The sequence below is a fragment of the Vicugna pacos genome, chromosome 11, assembly GCF_048564905.1.
Source record: "Vicugna pacos chromosome 11, VicPac4, whole genome shotgun sequence".
Taxonomy (NCBI): Eukaryota; Metazoa; Chordata; class Mammalia; order Artiodactyla; family Camelidae; genus Vicugna; species Vicugna pacos.
Window position 1 is genome coordinate 57,003,507 of NC_132997.1, and position 25,627 is coordinate 57,029,133.

Sequence of the window (25,627 nt, forward strand, 5' to 3'; positions counted from 1 at the left end):
GATGGATGAGTCTAATCCATGGGGAGGTCAAACATCATTTTCAGTGACTTGTTGCAACATTCATGATTAATGTTGATTTATTACTCGATCATTGTGTTATGTAAATAGGCGGCAGTTTTTGTGTGTGTGTCTTGGTGTGATGCTGGTTTAATTGAGTTTGGGGACGGGGGGAGGAGGTGGGAGGTTCCAGGGTTAATACTGTTAGCATCTTCCTCAGTAGCAAACTCTTCTCATGATGGATGAAACAGCCAAACTGTTAATGGAATTCCATATGGAAAGGAGGGGTTTTATTATCATAGCAATTCTATGACAGTAACAGAGAAGGATCTATAAATTAAAGAAAGTTAGTTACAAATGTTACCGTGAATCAAAAACTGCAACAAAGCTTACATGAATTTCTTGACCCCTTGACCAAACTCAAATTTTATTATTTTACTGAACAATGAGCTTACTTAGTTAAAGTAAGTTTAACAGACACAGATGCACAGACACAGACACACAGACAATTCACACTAGAAGCAAACTTAGATATTTTCCAAAATGACTGAGGTTTATGCTGAATAAAAGTAAGAAACCCCATATTTATTATGATTCCTACAGTGAAAGTGGAATTATTTCATAAGCAGAAATTTAAATTAAACCTAAATTGAACCAGTATTCTATTTAAGTATCTAGTTCATTATCTAGATGCTTCTGTTGGGGATTTAAAACTCAAAGTGGAAACAACTTTCATATCCCTAAAGAAAACACGCATCTCTAGGATTTGCTCGGTACTGAGAGCTACAAGTGATGAGAAAAAGATTTCAAGATTCTGAATCGATACCTGAGTTTCTAAGGACCGAGGAATCTTTACCACCAATCTCCTTTGCCCCTGTGGAGCTGCTGATACAAAGAGTGTGGGAGGTGTGTAGGACAAAGCCTCTCCAACTGTGATCAGATAGCTGTTCACAGAAAGGTCTTCCCAGAGTTTGCTGCATAGAAAGCACAACCCACACATCATTATTCATTCTTCCAGCTCAAGAGGCTTGTTTTTTGCAGATGTGCCCTTCCTGTTTGGCATTTGTAACTGTGGACTGTTGTTCAGTTGAAGAAAATGTGTCATCTAAATATGAACTGAGATTTTGAGCTGATTCATGAACACCTTTTGTTAAGTGAAACATAAAAAGGAGTATCGTTGTTGAGAGTGCGGTATGCAGCCCGGCAAAATTTCACTGCAGTATGCCACATGAGGCATGAAAGAGGAGTGCAACTGGTGGAGTCAAGGGAACACTTCTCCCAGAAAAAGTGAAATATGAGGGTAAGAAATTTCCTGGAGGATTAATAGCCAGTATGCTGAAGCTTCCATTTTGCCTGTGTACACAGTCCGTATTTCTCTTGAAGCCTTTCCCACAGAGATAGTGGCATTATTTTTAAAGCAACTCCCAGATTCATTCTTTGAAACAAATTAACCTTCCTCCCACGCTTTGATTCAGACATTTGTTTTAGGGGATGTTGTATCTACTGAGGCAGTAGAAGGAGGGGGTTTACTGACTCAGTCAAAATGACAGGAGGGAATCTTGTAATTACAGGGGACATATTCACTCATTTCACATTTATTGAGCGCCTATTGTTAGCTAGGCAGCGTGTGCAATAAATGTTTGTGGAATTGATCTCTTGCCACTTCCATGGCACTTCAAACCTCCTGTGTCAGATGATTAAATATGACTCCAGCAGATTCAGTCTGGGGATTAAGAGTGCAGGACCTGGTGACTATTAGAAATCATGAAGATGGTAATAACACCTCAAGGAATATAATATATTTATCAGGCTGAACATTTGCTCAAAGTTGGCCTATTAGCTATTATCAGACAAAATGGAATCATTCTAGTAAAGAATACATATTTTTTTCCTCTTATGTCTTTCACTGCTTCCAGAGTGAATCATCATCATTTAAGTTCACATTTGTATTTCACCAAAGGGGAGGACACTAACACTGCCACCTTATTTTCTAACCAGTGTTTTATAGAAGTAATCTAGTTTGGTCAAAGTTCTGGGTCTGATTCCTAGCTACTTCTCAACTCTGTGACCTTGGACAAGTTGCTTTTTTGAACCTCAGTTTCCGCAATTAAAAAAAAATAGAGATTAATACATATGGAATGAGACAATGATTATAAAAGCAATTTTAAAACTGTAGAGCTCTACACAAATGTACAGTACAGTAAATTTAAAAAGGTTAGCTTAAAGTTAATTAAGCCAAAGGCAGGATACAACTTTTGGTTAGGTAAAATTTGTTTAATTGAACTTGATAATTTCCTCCTAATTAGAACCTTCTGGATGCTAAATTCCTACATGAAATTAATTATTGGTTAATGCTTGAAAGTCTACCTTAAAATGTAGTGGTTATCCCTGTCAAAATGCAGGTATACCTGAGTTGGCTAGAGGTCATTTACACCTTAGTATAATTGAGAAGAGACTAAAAAGTTTATGTGAAGAAGGGAAGATGAAGTATGTAAGCACTGCTTGCCTGAAGGTTGAATACCCCTAACGGGAGGCTGAGGGGTTGGAAAACATATCCATGTTTTGAACTGTAATTCTTAAGTCTCTAAACCATAAGATTTTAAAAATAATTTATTTGGCACTAAAATCTGCCCAGAATGGATGTGAGGCTGTTTAGATTCCTTGTTTTTCTCATTCATTGTGATTGAATGTTCATATGCTTTGCTGAAGAATATTAGTGGGTTTTACTGGGGGGTGTTTTTTCCCCCCAGGACTTGAGGGGGATGTTATGTAGCATATGGTACATGCACAAAATCCGAAAAAGCTTAAATTCTGGCCCTAATGATTTCATTGAACCTATACAAATATTTTGCACTGCCCATATTACTTCTACATTATTATCTAACCCAGCTGAGTCCTTTTACAAACTTGTCTATTAGCAAAAGAAATAAGACAAACTGCAAATAAATTAACGCCCCCCAGTGGAGATCTAAAGAAGGCAGGATTTTGTTTCAGAATTACCCTGTGTCACCTACTTGCATCTATTTGTTTTCCTGGCTTTGTCATTAGACAACCTCAGCTTTCTGGTTTCTCTATTGCCTGTGTGTTCCAATTCACAGTATTTTTACTTTCTAAACCTTGGTTTGTCTCTGGATTCTTTTTCTCTCTGTCACTGTGTCTGTCTGGATTGATAACTTCATAATGACAAAGGGATTGGAGGGATTGTGGGCCTCTAATCCTGACGGATTGAACTAGGAAATGACCCTCATTGGGAGCTGCCTGGCCCTGCAGTTAGTCCCTGAACACCACCAATCAGCAAGCAAGGTCACTGAAGTAAGTACTTAGTGGCCTAAGGCTTTGCTTCTCAAAGTGTGGCCCCTGGGCCAGAGTGAGCATCATCGAAGAGTTTGTGAGAAATGCAGAATCTCAGGCCCCACCCCAGACCTTGTAAACCAGAATCTGCATTTCAATGAGATTATTTTGGGATTCCAATTAATCCCATCACTGTGCTTTACCTGTTCTTTCAGATCATTGGAAGTTTTATTGTTGGTATTTTTATTTCACCTTATTAAAAAGCTTTTTATTCAATTTATTTAAACTAAAAAAAGTTCATCCATTTCTCCCACCCCTACTCCCAACTTCCCCATGCCCCATTTCTGCCTCTTACCACCACCAATCTGTTCTCTGTATCAGATTGCTTGTTTTTTTGTTTTTTAAGATTCCACATATAAGATCATATAGTATTTGTCTTTGTCTGACTTATTTGACTTAGCATTTATTTTTTATGATTTTTTACATATCTTTTAAAATGAAAAAGAAAATAAAATCCAACCCTGCCTATACAGTTGCTATTTTTCTCTTTTTTTCTTCTGCTTTGTACCTTATCCCTTCTAAGATGACCACTGGGAAAGAAAAAAGAGAAAGAGGGAGAGAACTCTGCAGATTGCTTTATTTCCAGGACACCAAAGATCCCAACACATAATCTGCCCAGTTGCCTTCCTGATGGCTTGAGCAGTTGGTACACGGCGAAGACACAGTCTTCAGTCATCTGGGAACTCCCTCCTGGACTCTCTGCTGCATTTGGAAATAGGAGGTACGCTGTAGCCTAGTGCCAGTGTTGGTCTTCAAAGATGAGGAGTTTGACTTTCAGGAAGGAAGGGGATGAAAAGAAGGGAAGTGAGGGTGTGAGAGGATTCTGAAGACCCACAGGAGGAGGCCAAAGATCATCGACCTAGGACAACTTCAAATGGGGCAACTATGAAAATAAGACCTTTCAGAGTCTTTCAGTTACTGAAGACCTATGATATATATTATACTTCCCATACATAATATCTTTCCTCATGAGAATAGTAACTAAGTTTGGTCCCTCAGCCTGGTTCAAGGAGTCAGGAAAGCTGACTTTGGGCTTAATATGTGCCATTGCCCGGCCGATGTTAACTTCCTTGTCCATCCCTCTTGTTTCTTTTTGTGCAAGTGATGACTCCTGAGGATAATACACCTCAAAGTTTTGTTAACCCTCTGGCCAAAACATTCTCCTTAAACCCAGTGCAATATAGGACTATGTTTGACAGTGAAATATGAAAGTCTGGTAATAGAAGGGAAGCAGAACGCCTCACCAGAGAGGAGGTTTCCAGTTTATTGTGGAATTCTTGAATGGTTGGTATTTATACAAGTTATACAATGTTTTTATTATTCACAGAAAAATAGACCCATTAAAATATATGTTGAGGCGAATCCTAAAATGTAGTTGTTTACACGACACAGGAAAATACATTAACAAAACTGTAAAGTAAAATACCTAAATTATCCTATTTTTAAACACTTCAAATGAAAACATTTACAGTGGGAATGTAAAATCTGTATTTCCACAAAGCATTAGAAATCCAAAGTGCAAACCAATTAACTAGAAACTGAGGATCAAAATAAAATAGTTTTTCACCAAAAACCCAACCTATTTGTTTTTGGCTATTCAGTATAATTACATATTTATACACTTCAGAATCTTGCCTGACAATTGAACATTCAGAGCAGAAGCACAGAAACCAGACTGGAGCTAATAGAGAGTTCCCTTCTCCTTGCAGAGGCTTGCCAGGTCAGGCAGTGTGGGAAATTTTACAAGGCTCACACTCTATCCTTATTCTAAGGAGAAGTAAATAGCTTGAGTGCCCTTGGGTATTCTTTGGAAGAAGTGTGGTCATAGACTTTAAAAAATTGGGCTTATTCACCATGAATTTATTTGTTAATCCTTTTCCAATGGATAAATAACATGCCTCCCTCTGTTTCCCTGAATAAATGCTGAGCTAAAAAGCTGTTTAAAGTGAGATGCTTCACTCGTAAAAGGAAAAAAAAAATCCCAAAAAACTATGTGAGACTCTCAGTAAACACAGGAGCTTAGACAAGTCACTAAAACTTTCTGTACCTCAGTTTCTCCATCCATGAAATGGGGATAATAATACACATTCTCCTACCTCACAGGTAATTTCCTGCTATGAGACTATTTACATGAGGACCAAGGGATCTCCAAGGAAAGAAAGGAGGGCCCTTCCAAAATGAATGCTTGTGTGTTCATTCATTCCACAAATACCTACTGTATTGAAGGCCTTCTATATGGCAGGTGCTTGGACATTTCTGAGGACATGATAGTGAGAAGATATGCCAGACTCTATCTGAGCACACTGGAGGCAAGACAGAATGTCCTTTGGCCTGGCCCGTATGGGCCTGTGCCTGATTCCTAGGGAAAGGGGCTATGATTCATAAGTAACTACGATTGTCTGAAAAGTATCCCGACGGTCCTACGGGAGCCTTGCTGTAGGATTCATGTGACAGAGTGTGACCCTGACTTCGGGGCATTAGTGCTCATCAATGGCAGAGACAGCAGCTCTCTGCTGGGCCTTAGGGGTTTTCAGGAGCCTCACCCATGGCCACAGGGAGCTGAAGCGAGAGGGGCTGCTACAGCAAATACCATAGTCTGGAGGGCTTAAACAACAGACATTTATCTTTCAGAGTGCTGGAAGTCCGAGATCACAGTGCTGGCAGATTTAGTTACTGACATAGACCCTCTTCCCGGCTTGCAGACCACCTTCTCACTGTGTTTTCACGTGGTGGAGAGAGAAAGGGAGAGATATGTTCTTTCTTTTCTTATAAGGGTATCAATTGTATCAATTTCATCATGGGGGATCCTCATGACACCATCTAAAACCTAATTACTTCCCAAAGGCTCCATCTCCAAATACCATCACACTGGGGATTGGAGCTTCAACATACAAATTTTGGGGGGACATAAACATTTAGTTCATAACAGTAAGGAAATGACAGGTGACCCTGAGAGCTAAGAGCTTGTGAAATTCTTTTTCGGAACTCCCAGAAATCACTGTGGGTGAACTTTCCAGGAAGTGCTGGTGGTACCAAAATCAGGAATGAGCTAAGAGTTGGAGAAATGCTGTTCCTGCTGTTATGGTGACTTACCACCAGCACTACTGCTACAACTAATACTACTGCCACTACAATGGCTGCTAGTACTATGCTACTACTAGAACTACAGCTAATATTATTACAAACATTTTAATTGTTTTTTCTCTTTAGGCACAAGGAAATTCATTCCCTGTAGCTCTAGTAATAGCAGTAAACTTGAACCACAGCTGTGAAAAATAAGAGATGAAAACCAAGTTAACATGTATGAAACTGACTTGCAGAATCGTATCAGATACACCACTGGAAATCATATGCCAGACTCTATTAGTACTTTCATGGTTGACATGCTTAATCATGGTCTTTTTAAAAATAATAAAAACATTACTCTTAAAAGAGCCAAAGTTAATTCTTTATTTTCCCTAATTATCCTTTTTTTTTGGTGGATATCTTTATGTTGTATCTTTAGTATAACATACATTTTTATCTATGTAAAAACATTGTTTCATTCTATTTTTTGGTTTGTGTGTAAATGGCTGGCTGTATTTCCATAAAATTTGGAGAGTATCATTGATATGATTTGACTATGAAATTCTCTTGGTAGGTGTGGTTTGAGTAGTAATTAGAACTCATGCCTCTGCAGACTGAGGAAGAGATACGCTGTTCGGAAGTAAAATCACATGAGAGACAATGATCATCATCCAAAAGTGTGGAAATTTTCACTGACAGGCTGATCTTGGAATTCAGACATTTAAAAACAAAAGGGAAATCAGTGTTTATTATCCAGATTCCAAATTACACTGATTCCCTCAAAACTATCTCTTCAACTTTAAGTGACTGTCGTTTCCACAAACCCATATGTAGTGAAATCACTGTAGTTGGATTACACGCAGCTGGATGCATTACTAATTGATTGTCTGCACTGGGGCATGATCATATTTCTGTAGTGTTGTTAAGGCCCTTATCATACCACATTGGAACAGGGACTTTACTGTTTATCTCTCCGCTTGGACAGGAAGCTTAATGAATCCAAAGATTATCACTGCTGCATCCCTAGCATCATAGCACTTCCCAGCAAAAAGCTGGAGTTACATAAATGTTGGGTGAATAATGTTCACTTATATATTCTATTATCATGTATATTCTATTGTGTCTGATTGCAATTAAAGTGCTCTGAGTGAGTGATATTCAGGAGATAAAATAGATTTGGTGGTTCACTGAATGTGGGAAGAGAGAGAGAGAGCAACTGATACAGGATGACTCCCAAGTGTCTGGATTAAATAATTATAAATACCTGGTGTGATATTTATCTAAATAAAAAATATGAATAAAGTAGTATTTGGGGGAAAAACAATAGAGCTTATTATTCTCACTGACAGATAAGAAAACTGAGGTTTAGCGAATTAAGTATCATGCCTAAGGTCAAGCAACCAACAAGCAGCCTAGCAAGGATTCAAACCTAGGCAGCTACACAACTGCCCTGACATCTATTATTAAAACATTTTTTGATCTTAGGCCCTGCCTACCTGCCTAGGAGGAGCCATGCATTTCAGCTAATGCAGAACTATAAGAGAGACTCAAATGTCTACCCACTAACACTGTGAGAACCTGTGAGCACAATTAGAAGCTGTGACCAGGACACATCAAGCAGTGTTAGATATTTCAAAACATCATCAAATTTTTTTTCCAAAGAAAGCATCTTGAGAAATTATTCCTAAATATCTAAGTAAAGAAAACTATACTGCCGCTACTGCCATTAAAATAATAATTTAAAAAAACCTCTGATAACCTCCCCCAACCAAAAAAAAAAAAGTAAGAAATAAAAAGAAAACTATACTCCTGCGCTGAAATATCCTGCGTATGTGTGTATACATGTGTGGGTGTCTGTGTGCTTGTTGCTCAATTCTAATTATATCATTAAATTTTCTTAATTTTATGGGAGAATTTCACAGTATAGGCTAAGAACTTTTAAGTGCTTACAGAGCTTCTCAAACTAAAGGCAACTCAAAGAATCTTACCATCAACATCCATCATTTTATTGTTTTTATTCTAAACTAAGAATATTACTTACTATTACTTGATTCTTAATAAGTTAATACATTTAAAATGCTCAGAACAATATCTGGCACATAGTAGGAACTTTATAAATATTAGCTATTATTACTGATAATAATCTTTATTCCACCTCCCCACACTATTTATTGAACATCTACCCTATCCCAGTCATAGGATTTTGGACTCAAAATCCTGCTGTGCTTACAAATAGCCTTCAGGGAAACAAAGGTTTAAGATAATAATTTTTAAAACTGATGGTAGGAAAAGGATTTTTTAAATTATTAGCATTAGATTGAAAAAATGCTTTTCTCTAAGCCATGTTTAAAGTAAAATTTCTTTTATAAGAAATCAAATTTCTTTCATTGGAAATCAAAATTTCAGGCATAAGCCAATCACATGCCATAATTGAATAAAATTCACTTCAAATTTATATATAACAAAGTACATTTCTTTAACAGGCTTTGAATCACATATTTGCTTAAACAACAGAAAACTTATAAAAATCTTGTATTTAAGATATTACTTTTTAATATCCTTGCATTAAAATGAACATGATTACTTTTTAATATTACTGGAAAGCACCCTATCCCCACTTGTAAAGATATATTTCTTGCGTGATTTTATTATATGCTTAATAATAGTACTTGTGAGCTCAGATTTCTTTTGAATAAAATTGAGTGGAAACAATATCTACCCTAAAGCATCCTTAATGTCATTATAGATGGGTAGGAGTAAATTAAGCGGTATTTAGGCACCAAAGTCTTTAATTTCATTGCATTTGAGTAGGAGTTAGACATTATGAGGTCCAATTAAAAAAGTCGCTAATGTTTTTACATCTGAGTAGGAGTAAATTAAACAAAATCACTCCTGAGCTGCTAATATCATTTTAATTGAATGTCATTCAGTTTCTAACTGCTGTTACAACACTACTGATAATGAGCTGTTTCTACAAAGCATCTGAGACTCTAAGCTGTGGCTGTCGAAAATAAAATTACAGGTTAGGAGATGATAGGGCAAGCACTGGGATGTGGAAAAAGAAGCCAGCGACATGATGACAGTGATGACATCCTGTTTGATGACATGACCTACATGTATTAAAACTACTGGATCATGGGATCAGAAAACCTGCTGGCTCCAAGTTGGACTGTTATTCCTGGAGGGCCGGCTTTGGAAAACTACATATTCCCTGACGATAAGATTTGTAGACTCTGAAAGCTAAAGCACTTATCCCATTTATTTAGCTACTATAAATTATTCATAAAGTTTGATTCAAAGGAAAATTTGAAGTTTAAACAATAGTTAAGAAAGACACTCTAAAAAAACAGAGTAGTAACTTTAAGACAGCCAAAGAAATGCAAACCTTCAAGTTTCTTCTGTACCTAAGGTCATTACTTGAGACTTTGAAAGATTTTAAAAGTTGGAGGAGGAAAAATTTTAAAGGAAATCCAGTATGGTATATAAGCCAAATGGCATTACTGCTTTATTATTAATGTTGTTATTAATAATAGTAATAATAGTAGTAATGTTCCATCGTTATTATTATTTATATTAAAGTCTACAAGTGTTGACTAGGAAGGTGGAAGATTTATGAATGAAAACCACTACTAATCCTTTAAAAATGTTTTTAAAATTATCAGAGTGTTTATATACATTGTATATGTACATACACTTATACATTTAAATATATATTTAAATATACTTAAAAGTCAAAGGCTTATAACATAAAACATCTGTTCCCTACATTCAAAATAATGATTTTCAGTTTGTTAGGTGTTTCATTTGCCATTTTCCTTCATATTTCTAAATATTAATCTTATACTGTTATTTCTTGATTTTCAAATTTAGAAGTTGCCTATTGACTTCAAATTATGCAAAATGAGGAATTTGCATTCTCTCTCATCCCCCTTTCTACACTCCTTCTCCTAATATATAAAAGACTTCTTGTTAAATCCATATTTGGTAGTGCATTTTTATAACTATGTAAATTGTACATGTACTGTATTAATACTGCAATTCTTTTTAAAATAGTCTTATTTTATTAATCCTGAAATGAATGATAGCCTTTCAAATATATATTTAGTTTTCTAAGAATTTATCACTAATCCTTTTCTAAACTCTCCACAAGATCCATGAAATACCTTTGGGTGTAGTCAAACATATAATGTAACTTCTCATTTTCACTTTTTTTCCCTTAAAACCATCTTCCCTGGACCCTTCTGACATTTGATCTAACCTGGACTGGCTACCGAGGCCTACTTACAGCTATTATCTTATGACCTGTCTGCACCATCCTTGGATTCCTTTATACTTTTGCCTGGTGCAATAGAGAATACTAGTTGCTTTTAATTATCCATTCTTCCCCTCTTTCACAATAGCAAAATTAGTAGTTTTTAGCTGGTGACATGGCTGCTGATAATAGAAATAAACCCTGGATTTTCCAGCCTCCCCTATTCTAAATGGGGCCATATGGCTACATTCTGGCCAATGAGATGTAAGTGGATGTGTTATGTAACAGATTTTAGGAACTTAAGAAACAATTTGTATGTGTTCTTTGTCCCTTTTTCTGAAACTTCCTCTATTCTGTTACCTAAAATAAGAATTCCAATTTGAACTAGGAGGATGAGCCCTGCCTAGGGATGCCAGAGTGGAGGGTCACTGAGGACTATTATAGAGCAGACCCATAGCTCTTCATACTTCATGATTTTTCAGCGTGAGAAAAATAAATGTCTTTCTAGTTTCAGTCTTTCTTTGCAATTTTTAAATTTATTATTTTTTAATGTTATTGTAGTCAGTTTACAATGTGCAATTTTTTATTGAGACAGAGTTAACATAAAATTCAACATTTTAAAGTTAAATTCAGTAGATTTTGGTATATTCACAAGGTTGTGCAATCTCAATTACCTAATTCCAGATCATTTCCATCATCTCAAAAAGAAGCCCCATGCCTGTTAGCAGCTCTTCCCAGTCCTGTTCTCCTCTATTCCCTGGAAAACACTAATCTCCTTTTTGTCTCTGTGGATTGGCTTATTCTGAACATTTCATATCAATGGAATCACACAATATTCGTCCTTTTGTGTCTGGCTTCTTTCATGTAGCATAGTATTTTCAAGGTTCATCCGTGTTGTAGCGGTAATAGTACTTCATTCCCAGTTATAGATGAATAGTGTTTCCTTATATGGATAAATGTGGTATACCCAGCAGCAGCTGGAGATTTGGATTCATCTCTTTTTTGGCACTTATAAATAATTCTGCTATAAACATATGCTTTTTTGTGAACATATATGTCAATTCTCTCAGGTATATACCTAGAGGTGGAATTGCTGGGTTGTTTGGTAATTCTGTTTAACTTTTTGAGAAACTGTCAAACTATTTTTCACAGTAGCTGAAGCATTTTACTTTCCCAATGCAATATTTGAGAATTCCCTTTAATGAATCTTCAGTTAGTGTAATTTTCAACTCCAGAATTTCTATTTGGTTCCTTTTTAATAATTGTTACCTCTTTATTAATATTCTCTATTATGTTAGATATCATTCTCATTCCAAAGAACTAGCTTTCCTTTAGTTTTTTGGACACGGTTTCCATTAGCCCTTTGTATATATTTAAAATAACTGATTTAAAGTCTTTGTCTAGTACATTCAAAATTTGGGTTTCCTCAGAGAAAACTTCTCAGTGCTTTTTTTTTCTGTCTATGGGCTGTATTTCTTGTTTCTTTGAATGTCTCTTTTTTGTTGTTCTTGTTGAAAACAAAACTTTGAATAATACAATGTGGCAACTCGGGAAATCAGCTTCTACTGCCCTCCCAAGATTTGTTGTTGTTGTTGCTGCTGCTTATAGTTGTTTGTTTAGTGACTTAACTAAGTCTGTAAAGTTTGTATTCTTTGTCAAATGTGGCCACTGTAATCTTGTTTTGGACAAATGCCCCTTGGGTAGCAGATTTAGCACTGAGTTCCCAATCAGGCAAAATAAAGACAAGCCTTTTGAGTGGGTCTTCCAGAGAGCTGCAAGACAGATCAAATAAGGACAATTCTTTATAAGTGAGGACTGTTTACTCCTGTTAATGAGAATGTGGGCTATTGTTTTCAAAGCTAATGCTTAGCTGGGAAGTGGGGTGTGGATTTAGGGTAAGTTAACATACCACAAAGCTCACTGTGATTATCAAGAATCAGTTGTTTTTCCTGAAAATCAGAAAGATTCCCATCTCTCGTCCCCCTCCCCAACTACCACCCAGAAGCAATCACTGTTCTGATTTATATCACAGGTTAATTTTGCCTACTCTAAAACTTCATATAAGTGGAATCATAATTATGTACATTTTAAAAATTAAGCTTTTTATTTTAAGATAATTTTAGATTCACAGGCAGTTATAAAAATAATACAAAGTGATCTTGTGTAAACTTTACCCAGTTTCCCTCAAGGATAACATTTGGCAAAACTATTGTGTAATATCACAACAAGGATATTGACATAAATCTAGTCAAGATACAAAACATATCACCACAGGAATCTCTCATGTTGTCTTTTATAGACACATTCCCTTACCTTTTGCCCCTCCCCATACTGGAAACCACTAATTTTTTTTCCAACATTATAATTTTGAATGACATGTGGAAAACTTTTCTCCCCTTATGTCCCTTTCCATCTCCCATTTACAATAAATTCTAAGTATTTTCTCCAAATGTGTTTAAAATCACTTCATATTATGATTTTTGCTTTATGTATTAGTTTTTTTGGGGGGTAATTAGGTTTTTAGTTATTTATTTTTAATGGAGGTACTGAGGATTGAACCCAGGATCTTGTGCATGCTAGGCATGTACTCTACCACTGAGATTTTTGCTTTAGCCATCAAACATAGTTTAGAAAACTGAAGAGAAGGAAAGTTTCTTGTATTTACCTACATTATTGCTAATTGTACTCTGTCTTGTTTCCTGATATTCCAAGGTTCCTTCTTCTATTGTTGCTTTTCTGACTACAGAACTTCCTTTAGCCATTTTTTTAGAGTAGATCTACTGATAACAATTCCTTCCTTTTTCTTTATCTGGAAATGTGTTGATTTCTTCCTTATTAGTCAAGGATATTTTAATTGGGTATTGGATTCTGGGTTCACAATTTTTTTTCTTTCAGTACCTAAAAAATATTGTGCCACCTCTTTTTGGTCCATATGGTCTCTGACGAGAAATCTACTGTCATCCCCATTGTTCTTCCTCTGGCTGCTTTCAAGATTTTTTTTCTCTTTCTCTTTAGTTGTCTGAAGTTTAATTATGTTTCTTGAATTAATTATGTTTCTTGAATTAAATTTATTTCAGTTTATTCTGTTTGAGGTTTGCAAAGCTACTTGAATATGTAGGTTTATGTCTCTTGCCAAATTTGGGAAGTTTCAGCCATTAATTTTTAAGGTACTTTTTCAGCGTCATCTGTTTTCTCCTCTCCTTCTGGGACTCAGATGACTTGAAAATAGATTTTTCTCGATTGTCCCTCAGGTCCCTGAGCCTCTGTTCTCTCTCTCTCCCTCTCTCCCCTTTTTTTCAGTCTATTTTCTCCCTGTTGTTTAGATTGGGCAATTTCTATTGTTCTTTCCTCAAGTTTCTTATTTATTTCTTCTGTCCCTTTTATTCAGCTGTTGTACTTTTTATTTTGTTTACTGTCTTTTTCAGCTCTATGAACATCCTTGTGGATATATGTATATTTATTCCTTTTGGATAAATTCTTGGAAATGGAATTACTAGGTCATAAAATAGATACATATTTAACTTTTAAAGAAACTACCAAACTACTTTTCAAAGTGGCTGTACTGTTCTACATTCCAACCAGGAATATACGAGTTCTAGTCACTCCAAATCCTCTTCAATATTTGTTGTTAACAATCTCTTTCATTTTAGCCATTTTAATAAATGTGTAATGGTTTCTTATTGTGGTTTTAATTTGTATTTCCCTGATGAGAAATCATGTTGAGCACTATAGTTCATGTGTTTCTTCAAGTGTTTCATCCACCTTTTACTGAGTTGTTGTTGTTCTTGTTGTTTTTATTGAGTTGTAGGGGTTATTCATGTATTTTGGATACAATTTCTTTGCCAGGTACATGTGTTACAAGTATTTTCTCCAAAGATGTGGTCTGCTAGTTAATTTTAACAATAACTATTTATGAGAAGACATTTAAAATTTAGATGAAGTCCAAAATTATAGACTTAATGTTTGTGCCCCATCAAAATTTTATGTTGAAACTTAACCCTCAGTGTGATGGGTATTTGGAGGTGGAGTCTTTGGAAAGTGATTAGGCCAGGAGGGTGGAACTCTCATGAATGGAATTAGTGCCCTTATCACAGGCCCCAGAAAGATCTCTCATCACTTCTGCTGTATGAGGTTGTAAGGAGAAGATGGCCACATATCAACTGGGAAATGGACTCTTACTGGATCTGTTGGTGACTTGATCTTGGACTTCCCAGCCTCCAGAACCATGAGAAATAAATTTCTGCTGTTTATAAGCCACCCAGTCTGTGTTGTTTTCTTACAGGGGCCCCAAAGGACTATGCTATCCAATTTTCATGTTTTAAGTGGCTTTTGCTTTTTCTGTGTTCTATAAGGAAAATATTTGTCTATTGAAAATCATTAAGATTTATTTGATTTTCTTCGAGAAGCTTCATAAAATATTTGTCTATTGAAAATCATTAAGATTTATTTGATTTTCTTCAAGAAGCTTCATAAAATGTCTTTAATGAGTCCTGAGGTTCTATTGATTGTTTAAGCTCAATGTAGACTCTAGGTTGGAAATTATTTTTTTCTTCAAAATTGCTCCATTATCTTTTGGATTTCAGAGATGTTGTTAATACTATTCTGATTTCTGATCCTTAACCTTATAAGATGTTCTCTTTATTAATGATGTTTGAAATTTTATAATGTTATGTCTTGAATTCAGGACTTTAATCGTTTATTCCATTTGGGTTTTTTGTTTTGTTTTACACTGTTTTGTTTTCTTATCAAGTTTTACAAGCTCTTTGTGTACAAAGGATATTAACTCTTTGCCATATATATCGTTATTTTTTTCACCAAGGTGTTACTTGTCCCCTGAGGTTGTTTATGTGTTTGCCATACAGATATTTTAAAATTTTATGTTACATTTCTCAGTTGTTTATTGTGTGGGTTTCTCTTTTCTTTATGAATGACTCCCAGCTCTGAACTTATACAAATACTCTCCTAATATTTTTCTATTTTCATTGTTTAATTTGAAGTTATAAACACATTGAGTGTGTGTTTATAACTTCAGTTAATTTGGAATTTATTTTGGTGTATGAAAGATGTATGGCTGTAATTTCATTGCTGTTGTTGATTCCAGTTGGATAACTAGCAAAATTTATTAACCATATCATTTCCCTAAAGAAACTTTTCTCCTATTTTATTTTATTAAAAATAAATGTCCCTTTCCCCCTATTGATTTAATTTGTCTCTTGTGTCATATATTTGGTTTTTATTTTCTTTGACCAATTTTTCCCTGCTAGTCTTTCTATTCTTCACATCTAAACCATAATATGTAATCAATATTTAGTTTACCTCTTTTTGTGATTTATTCTTATCTGTTCATTCTTTTAGACATTTTCTATTTTTCATGTGAGGTAAGAAAAAAATCTTGTTGGGCTTTTGTTGGATTTGCATAGAAATTTAACTTAGGAATTGACAACTTCATAATATTTAACCTTCTTATCCAGAAATATGCCACATTTATTCATTTATTTAAACTGTTTCATTAATAGCCTTGAACAAATTTGTTTTCTTCATATTGTACACAGAAATTTTTATTAAAATATTTTTAGGCAATTGACTTGGGAAAAACTAACTAGTTACTTACCTCTCATCATACACCCCAAATAAATTTCAGATGAATTAAATAGCTATGTGTAGAAATGAAACGATAAAAATCATTAGAAAAATATTTAAGGAAATATTTATCTAAACTTAGAATAAGCAAGGATTTCATAGACCTAAAAGTAATACAGAAAAATGCAAAGGAAACGTCTATAACTTGATTACATAACAATTTAAAACTTTTGCATATCATAAAAATGATGACAAATGAAATCCTGTGAAAAAAAATTGGTACAAATATAAAGAACAAATGACAAATGTCCTTTTGGCGAATCAGGTTAATGTTTCTACTTCATCTCTGTGCTCTGTTCTGAGTTACATCCTCTCTGTAATAGTATTACACATTATCCACTTTCCCATGTGACTTGGCTGATCTTCCAAGTAAAATAGAGAGGGTAAATCTCCTGGCTGGATTGATACAAGGATTGGCCACCTGACTTGCTTTGGACAATGGAAAGTTAGCAGATATGATAAAAACAGAGGCTTGTCATATGCTTGCATAGTTTGGTTTGGCCTCTTGTGCTCTATCACCTGTCTTGGGCATAAGCATATTCTGAGATGACACTGGTCGCAGAATGAGAGATGTGGAACAGACCTGTACCATGGAAGCCTGAATCAGAGCTTCCCCAGCTGATCCACAGGCCTACACAGGAGAAATGGGTGCTTACAATTTCAGCCACTAGGTTATCTTTCGCTGTTTAAAACATTACGATGGATATACAGTCTCCAATAAAGGACATTTACAAATCAAACAAGGAAATGCTCAAAACCTTAACTGAAAATTAGCAAAAAAAAAAAAAACCAAGAATAGATTAATCTTTCTTTTGTGCACTCTCTTCTCTAGCTTTCTCTCTTGTCCTCTCTCTCTGTCTTTCTTTGTCTTTCTGTCTCTTGCTTTCACTTGCTCTCACACACAAGCACAATGTCAATAAACACATGAAACACACATAAAACTATTCAATCTTACTAAACACATTCAGATTAAAATATCAATGATATATTCCTCAACTTCTCAACTTCCTACTGTAATACTTTAGTTGGAACTACCATTATCTCTTTCTAGCCGTGATTACCGGATCTTCCCTGATCCACTCTGATAGTCCAATAATCCATTCTCTAGTTTTTAGCAAGAAGGTACTTCTCGAAAGTCAAATCCAATTATGTCATCACCATGCTAAGCTCCCCAGTTATCTCTTGACCCTTATCTCAGACCGCTCTCATAGTACTATTCATTTCCTTCAGTGCATTTATCTGTTTGTATTTATATTTCAATTTGCATAATTATTTGTTAAATATCTATCTCTTATACCAAATTATGCACTTCAAGAAACCAGAGACTGGATCCATTTTTGCTTGCCAGTGTATACCTAGACAGATACTTAATAAATATTTGTCTAATTAATTAATGAACATTATTATTTTGCAATTAACTGAGAATGATGGAACAAATTTAACACTCAGTGTTGGCAAAGCTACAATAAAGTAAGCACTCTCAGAAAATGCAGCTAGCAGTTTAAATAACTATTATTCTTCTGGAGGGAAATTTTGTAACATACTAGATTTATACTTCAAAATTTTTTTTAAATTTATTTTTTATTGAAGTATAGTTTTTAAATTACAAAAATTTTATTGAAGTATAGTTAAAATTTTTTTAATTAAAACTTTTTTTTCAGATTTATACTTTTCATGTCCTTTGACCTAGTTACTTCACTTCTAGGAGTTTAATCTGTTTTAATAATCAAGGAAGCACACCAGGGTTATGGAGGCTCAAACAATATATATCAACCAACAGTTAAGATAAACCTAATGTTTATCAATAAATGGTTAAATAAGTTATGTTATAGTCATGTGATGAAAGATTTTGTAGCCATGGAAGATTGTTCATGATACTCTTCAGTGAAACCAAAAAGGAAGATGCCAAATAAAATATTTAAGAGTATGTATCCTATGCAAAATTAAATCAAATCAAATACATATTCATATAAAAAACAAAAAATACACCAAATTTTAGTAAGATTAAATTTAAGGATAAATTTTGTATTTATTTTATTTATACTTTCTTTTTGAGTTCAAATGCATTTTATTTTTAATAAACTAAAAATGGCTTAAAGATTTAAATGTAAGACAACACATGACAAATCTCCTAGAAGAAAACATAGGCAAAACATTCTCTGACATAAATCTTAGCAATATTCTCCTACTGCAGTCTACCCAGGGAATAGAAATAAGAGCAAAAATAAACAAATGGGACCTAATTAAACTTATAAGCTTTTGCATAACACTGGAAACCATAAGCAAAACAAAACGACAACCTACAGAATGGGAGAAAATATTTGCAAATGATGAGACGGACAAAGGCTTAATTTCCAGAATATATAAATAGCTCATACAACTTAATAATAAAAAAAAAACCCCAATCCCCAAATGAGCAAAGGACCTAAACAAACAATTCTCCAATGAAGACATATAAATGGCCAATAGGAACATGAAAAAATGCTCAGCATCGCTAATTATCAGAGAAATGCAAATCAAAACCACCATGAAGTATCACTTCACACCACTCAGAGTGGCCATCATTCCAAAGTCCATAACCAATAAATGCTGGAGAGGGTGTGGAGAAAAGAGAACTCCCCTACACTGCTGGTGGGAATGTAGTTTGGTGCAGCCATTATGGAAAACAGTATGCAGATTCCTCAAAAAACTGAAAAACAGACCCATCATATGATCCAACAATCCCACTTCTGGGTATATATCCAGAGGGAACTCTAATTCAAAAAGATACATGTACCTCAATGTTCACAGCAGTACTATGTACAATAGCCAAGACATGGAAGCAACCTAAATGTCCATTGACAGATGACTGGATGAAGAAGCTGTGGTATATTTACACAATGGAATACTACTCAGCCATAAAAAAGAATAAAATAATGCCATTTGCAGCAACATGGATGGACCTAGAGATTGTCATTCTAAGTGAAGTAAGCCAGAAAGAGAAAGAAAAATACCATATGATATTACTCATGTGGAATCTAAAAAAAAAAAAAAAGACACCATGAACTCATCTACAAAACAGTAACAGACTTGCAGACATAGTAAACAATCTTATGGTTACCAAGGAAAGGGGGTGGGAAGGGATAAATTTGGGAGTTTGAGATTTACAAATGTTAGCCACTATATGTAAAAATAGATTTTTTAAAAAGTTTCTTCTCTATAGCACAGGGCACTATATTCAGTATCTTATAATAACCTTTAATGATAAAAAAATACGAAAACGAATATATGTATGTATATGCATGACTGGGACATCGTGCTGTAAACCAGAAACTGACAGCCTGTAATTGATTGTACTTCAACAAAAACAAATAAATAAATAAAATTTAAAAAAATGTTTTTAAAAGCAAAAAAAAAAGCATTTTATTTTTAGACAACCTATATGACAAGTTTTATTTTCCTCTAAAACAATGCCTCTGCTCCAACTAAATCAACATTAAAATAAATGAAGAGCTCAAGATGACATCAGTCCCATTTATCTAAGTCCTGGTGTTGTGTAGATGAAGAGCAATGACTAGCCAGTTATGACAACAGGTGATTGATCCAAAGTAACAACCAAATTTATTAACATTTTTCCATTTCTAAACTGCCCTTAATAAAAATCATTATATGGAGTCACACCACCCTCACGGTAGTCCAGCAAAGCCACCATGCAATCTGGATATATGTTTTCACCAATAAAGAACTGATAGCTTTTGAAATTAGCAAGGATGTCCTTGATCTGTTTTACAGCCCCTGTCATAAAACATTTTACTCTTTCTGGTCTCTGTAATATTTCCAAAGTGGGATTTTCCCCACTTCTCATTTGATGTTTTCATGGATTCCTTGCAAGATATCCATGCTGAGAACCCCTGTCTACAGTTTCCATGGCATGAGAAAGTCCACTTTTCCGGCTGGTCACTCAGAATTCCTTCCCCAGCCTCTGGACTTTCCATGGCCCACTCCTTCACTGGCTCACTTAACTCCCTGAGGAAGTCCACTTGGGCAGAATACAACCCAGCCCCAGGGATGGATCCATCTCATCTGATTCAATCTGATCCACAAGAAACATTCATGCATTTTTTTCTCTGCCACAGGTGGAGTTATGGCAAAGCCCATAACAATTTTCAAAAAATAAAAATAGAATCCAGGTAATAAAATAAAGTCTATCTTTTTTCCCCTCTTTCTCGCTTACTCTAGTTTCATTTGCTCATAGGGTGCCATGTGCAGAGACCTTGCACCTAGCGCTTTAGACTAAACTTCCTAGTGCCAAATGGCTGCACTTTTCACTTTAGCTTGGAAGACCATGTGGAGAAGCACTGTGCATGGGACACTGCGATTCAAGATGATGACGGCATGCCACATGTAGAGATGCTGCATCCAGCACTCAGATCTGGAGCCATGATAACGCAGCTGTGCCCTACCCGCAAGAACTACCCCCATCCCCTGCCTCCCTGACAAGAACTCTGTAAGGCAGCTCCACCAACAGCCTGTCAGGAAGACTGCATACATTATTTGTTTTGAAGATTGTATACTCCAGAGCCCATGTTCACATCTCTCCATTCTTTGATCAAAGAATAAAGCCTTCCTTTGCTTTTGAACCATACTTGGTCACACAGCACCAGGCAGGAGGACCCTCTTCAGGCCTGACTTGGAAGGTCGGAACAAAATTTTGTGGACACAGATGGCCTTTTCATCTGCACCTATCCAATAGGTTCCTGTACACGAGCAGGAGCCACGCAGTGGCAGTCTTGCCCTGTCTTGTCAGTAGTGCTGTCCTCCTGACCCTTGTACGAGTCAGTAGCAGCTGCACCAGGGCTTTCACCTTCCTTGCTGGCTTCCTGGGGTCAATGGTAATATTCTCTATAGTTTTCAACTTGTGGGGGTTGATGAAGGTTGATAAAACAAAGTGGCCAGTCCCGTGAGGCAAGAGGCAAGCTGGGAAAAGGCCTAGGTAATGAGGACTGCCTGACAAAACGGAATGAGGACCCTCGATCTGAGTTCAGGAAAAGGCACCAGGGACACCCAGGTGGGAAAGGACCCCAAGGTATGTATGCAACCCATGACTTGACCTCTTTCGGTCAGCACTGGTTTCTCTTAAGTGGGCTGGGGAGCCTGTGAGCCACTTTCAAGACCAGGAACTCCATTATCAAGAAGCCCTATGAGCTGCTGGCAAGAACAGAAAATACCCACCAACCTACCTCTCTTCTAATCTCTTTTCCAATACTATCACCCTAGCCCATCCTTCTAATCTTTCAAGTTCCTTCCCTTCTCTGCTTGTGAGGCAAATCTCGGGTGATTTTTTTTTTATCAACTGAGGCTCTATGGACTCTCCTCCTGGTACCAGCACAGATACCAGCTGCCCCAGTGAGCCTGTGTGGTCCCCATGGGAATCCTTTGTGCTTTTAATTCTCACCCGGTGGGAAGTCTGAAAACTCCTTTTCAGCTGAAAGGAGGAAAAAGACCCCCACCTCAGATAGCTGTGCCACTCCCTAGTGGATCAAGCTGGTCAGGAACCAATGTGGCTAACCTGCTCTGGCCCAGAGGCCATCCTGTCTAACCTCATGTGGTACATTCTGACTGAGGAGGCAATAACTATCTCAAGCACAGGCTGTTACAAATTTAAAGGGGAACTTCAGAGTTCACGCCATTTGAAAGCCCCCTATTTTGAGGAATAGGATTTCTTTTGAGGAATCCATTAACAATTTGGTGCTGGTTCAAAATTTCCTGAACCTGAAATCTTATTTGGGTCAGATCTTATGGCATTTGTGTGCCAACAAATGATTCCAACCGCCCCCCATCAGTAGTTGGAAACAAATCCAAAACAGAACATCTAAGGAATGGGGAACCAAATGTCTACCATACTGAAGGACAGCCCCTTAGGATGTGTCCTGCAGAATCATTTAATCTTCTATGTAACACAGTCAGGCCCCAATACTGGTGGGGAGTGGGGGGAAGTTAGCCCATCAATGGGTCACAAACTAACGTGACTTACCTAGGCTTCATTCTCACAGTATGTCAGAGAAGCCTACCCCAGGAAAGCAAAGAAGCCATCTGCAGCCTTGTCCCTCCTAAAACCAGAAGACAGCTTAGGGCTTTCCTGGGGATGGCTGGGTTTTGCTGCATTGGGATCCCTAACTATGGTCTAATAGCTAGGCTTCTATATGAAATACTGAAAGGAAAGGATGATGATCCTTTTGAATGGAATTCAGAACGTGAAGAGGCCTTTCAAGAACTGAAAAAGTAATTACTTCAGGCTCCTGCCCTGGCCCTTCCAGATTCAACTAAACCCTTTGACATTTACATTTATGAGAGAAGGGGAATCACCAAGTGAGGTATTAGCTCAAAAAGTGGAACCCCTTACTTGGGTGGTTGCTTATTTCTCTAAACAATTAGAACAAACCACTAAGGGACACCCTCTTTGCCTATGAGCAGTAGCAGCTGCTACAACTCTGCTAAAGGAGGCTGAAAAGTTAATGTTTGGTTAGTCAATCTCTACATGGACTCCATCCACATCAGATTCAGGTTTTAGTAAATTCTAAGGGAACAGAATATCTATCCCCCAGAAGGTCAATTCAAGTTCAGGTTATGCTTTTAGACAACCCAGTGGCTACCATAAAAACCTATCACATACTATATCCTACCACCTTGCTACCTATAGAAATAGGGTTCCTGGAGCATGACTGTACAGAAACCATAGACATGATCTATTCCAGCTGCCTCAATCTAGTAAGTGAGATGCTCCCAAATGCCAAAGAGGAATAGTTCACAGATAGCAGCATTTTTATGAGAAAGGGGAAAAGGCTGGCAGAATACACAGTAACTCCCAGACCCAAATCATAAAAGCAAGAAGCCTACTCCCAGGGACTTCTGCCCAAAAGGCCAAGCTCACAGCCCTCACATGAGTCTTAGAGCTCAGGACAGGGGAGATCTTAAATGTTAACACAGGTTCCTGGTATGTGTATGCATCCTACACACATGGGGCCCATTTAGAAGGAAAGAGGTTTGCTTATAGCAGAGAATAAACAGGTGAAACATGGTGAAGCATACTGAAGCTCCTGGAAGTAGTAAGTTTCAGAAAAAGGTGGCAGTGATCCACTGCAGGGGTCATCAAAAGGGGTGCAGAGGTAATAAAGGGAAACAACAAGGGGGACAACTGCTGAAGGGGCAGGTCTAGAACCAGTCACCTGGCAACTACTCCTCATACCTCGAAGGCCAGATCCACCCAAATATTCTCCAATCTACATGAAGGAAGAATTGGACAAATTCCGAAAATGGGGCTTCAGCAGAGATCTAGGAGGCTGCAGATGGCACGGGCAATCCTTCTCTCCCCAAACCGCAGCTTTTCAACCATCAAGGAGTCTCATCAAGGCACTCACTGCGGGAGGGAATCTATATAACTGGTTAGTTGACGTCATGGTAACTCCTGCCACGGAAAGTAATAATCTCAATATAAGACCCCTCAGAGACCCCTGGGCAAAGCCCATTCAGACCAGAGGGACATATCCTGGAGTCGACTGGCAGATTAATTTCACTGTCATGCCACGAGTGCCAGACAATTTCAGGTATCTTTTGGTGCTAGCAGATACAATTTTCTGGGTAGACAGAAGCATTCCCCGCTACAACTGAAACAGCAGCTGAAGTGGCTAAAGCATTACTCAAAGAAAGAATCCCCAGGTTTCAACTCTCAGGATCCCTACAAAGCAATAAAGGTCCAGCCTTTAAGTATCAGGTGACAAGGGGGTATAACAAGTGCCCTAGGCATAGTATGACCTTGCACTCAGCCTGGAGACCTCAATCATCCAGGAAAGCAGAGAGGTCCAATCAGACCTTGAAGCAGGCCTTAGCCAAGTTAAATCAGGAAATTCAACAAAGTTGGATTACCCTGCTCCACATGCGGTTAGCCCCAAGGGGTAAGTTAAAGTTAAGTGCATTCGAATTCATGTATGGTAGACCCATTCCCGAAGCCTGAGAGAAGAAACACTTCTTGAATGGAACACCCCCTTGAATGGAACAGCTCAGCATGTCCTCCAGGTAGGAGAAGCCATGAAAGCTCTCAGGGCATATGGTAACCCACCAACCTGGCCCTCTACCCTTCTGGCCAGGAGACTGTGAACCCAAAAACCTCAAAAACCAGCAGCCCACAAGATCAGCTGACTCCTATGGGGAATGAACCCCACTTGTTGATTCTGACCACCCATTCTGCTCTGAAGTTACAGGGATCACTCTGTGAGGACATCACACTCAAGTGAAGAGGGTTCCCCAGCTCCAACCTCCAGAGACACAACCTGGGGCAATGGACTCCCTTGACTACTGGCATGAACCTTTCTCTGACCCAAAGCTTCTCTTCCAAAAAACAACAGAAGTGTGACTGGGGAGATTCTGGCCACGATAGTGAGCCTCAAAGTGCACACTATTGCCTACAGGCAAAAGACCTGAGATACCTTCATTTCTTATGAAACATTTGACATGTGACCGTTATTCTCTTGCTAATATTTGGGGGATAAATCTTAAATTGCCTGGTGTCCTTTATCTACACAAAGGTTAGAGAAATGGTGGTCTCTCCACGACAGAACTGTCAGGGCTGAGACCTGGTGACAACTCAACACGTCTAAAGGCGGCTGGGGAGACATTCTGTTCCTCTACCTGCGCTGATGACAACGCCAGATAAGCAAGAAGCAGTTACAGGAGCCAGACCTGCGCCCCTCAGCGCCCCTCCAGAACGAGGAGCAGGACGAAAGACAGGAGGGATTTGCTGTCCTCAAAGCCCACTATCAATTCTCAGGAAATAAAAATAGAATCTGGGTAATAAAATGAAGTCTAACCTCTCTTTTCCTTTTCCTTTGTGCTTAGCCTAGTTCCATTTGCTCATAGGGTGCCGTGTGCAGAGGCCTTGCCCCCGACTCTTCAGACCAGTTTCTCGTGCAAAATGGCGGGTGACTGCCTCCGCTCAGCCTGCCAGCTCCGTGCAGAAGCCGTGAGCAACACCACGCCTGCGCCCAACCGGCAAAACTCTGCCCCTCCCTCCCCACGCGAGAGCCCTTTGTAGCCCCGCCCACAGCCTGCCCGGACAGCATGTTCTCTCCAAGTTGAGCTCACACCCCTCCATTCTCTGATTTAAGAGTAAAGCTTTCCTTTGCTTCTGAGTGGAACTCTGACTCCTTCTATTGGCTCGGATGACACTACTTTGGTTGGTAACAGAGGTACAGTTTTCTTCCAATGCGGCCACACATTCCTTTTGCTCTCAAATCTCCAGGAGATACTGGGCTTCTTGAATGGTCCGTTTCAAACACCTTTTCTCAC

General features: G+C 37.5%; 1 long non-coding RNA gene across 1 annotated transcript; it reads right to left on the minus strand.

The window, feature by feature from the left end:
- Nucleotides 1-3,908: 3,908 nt before the first annotated feature.
- On the minus strand, nt 3,909-25,295 carry LOC140699335 (uncharacterized). Its single transcript, XR_012077415.1, has 3 exons — nt 25,150-25,295; nt 16,278-16,320; nt 3,909-4,119 (listed from the first exon to the last, which is right to left on the minus strand). It is a non-coding gene; the product is annotated as an uncharacterized lncRNA (long non-coding RNA).
- Between the last annotated feature and the right edge of the window lie 332 nt (nt 25,296-25,627).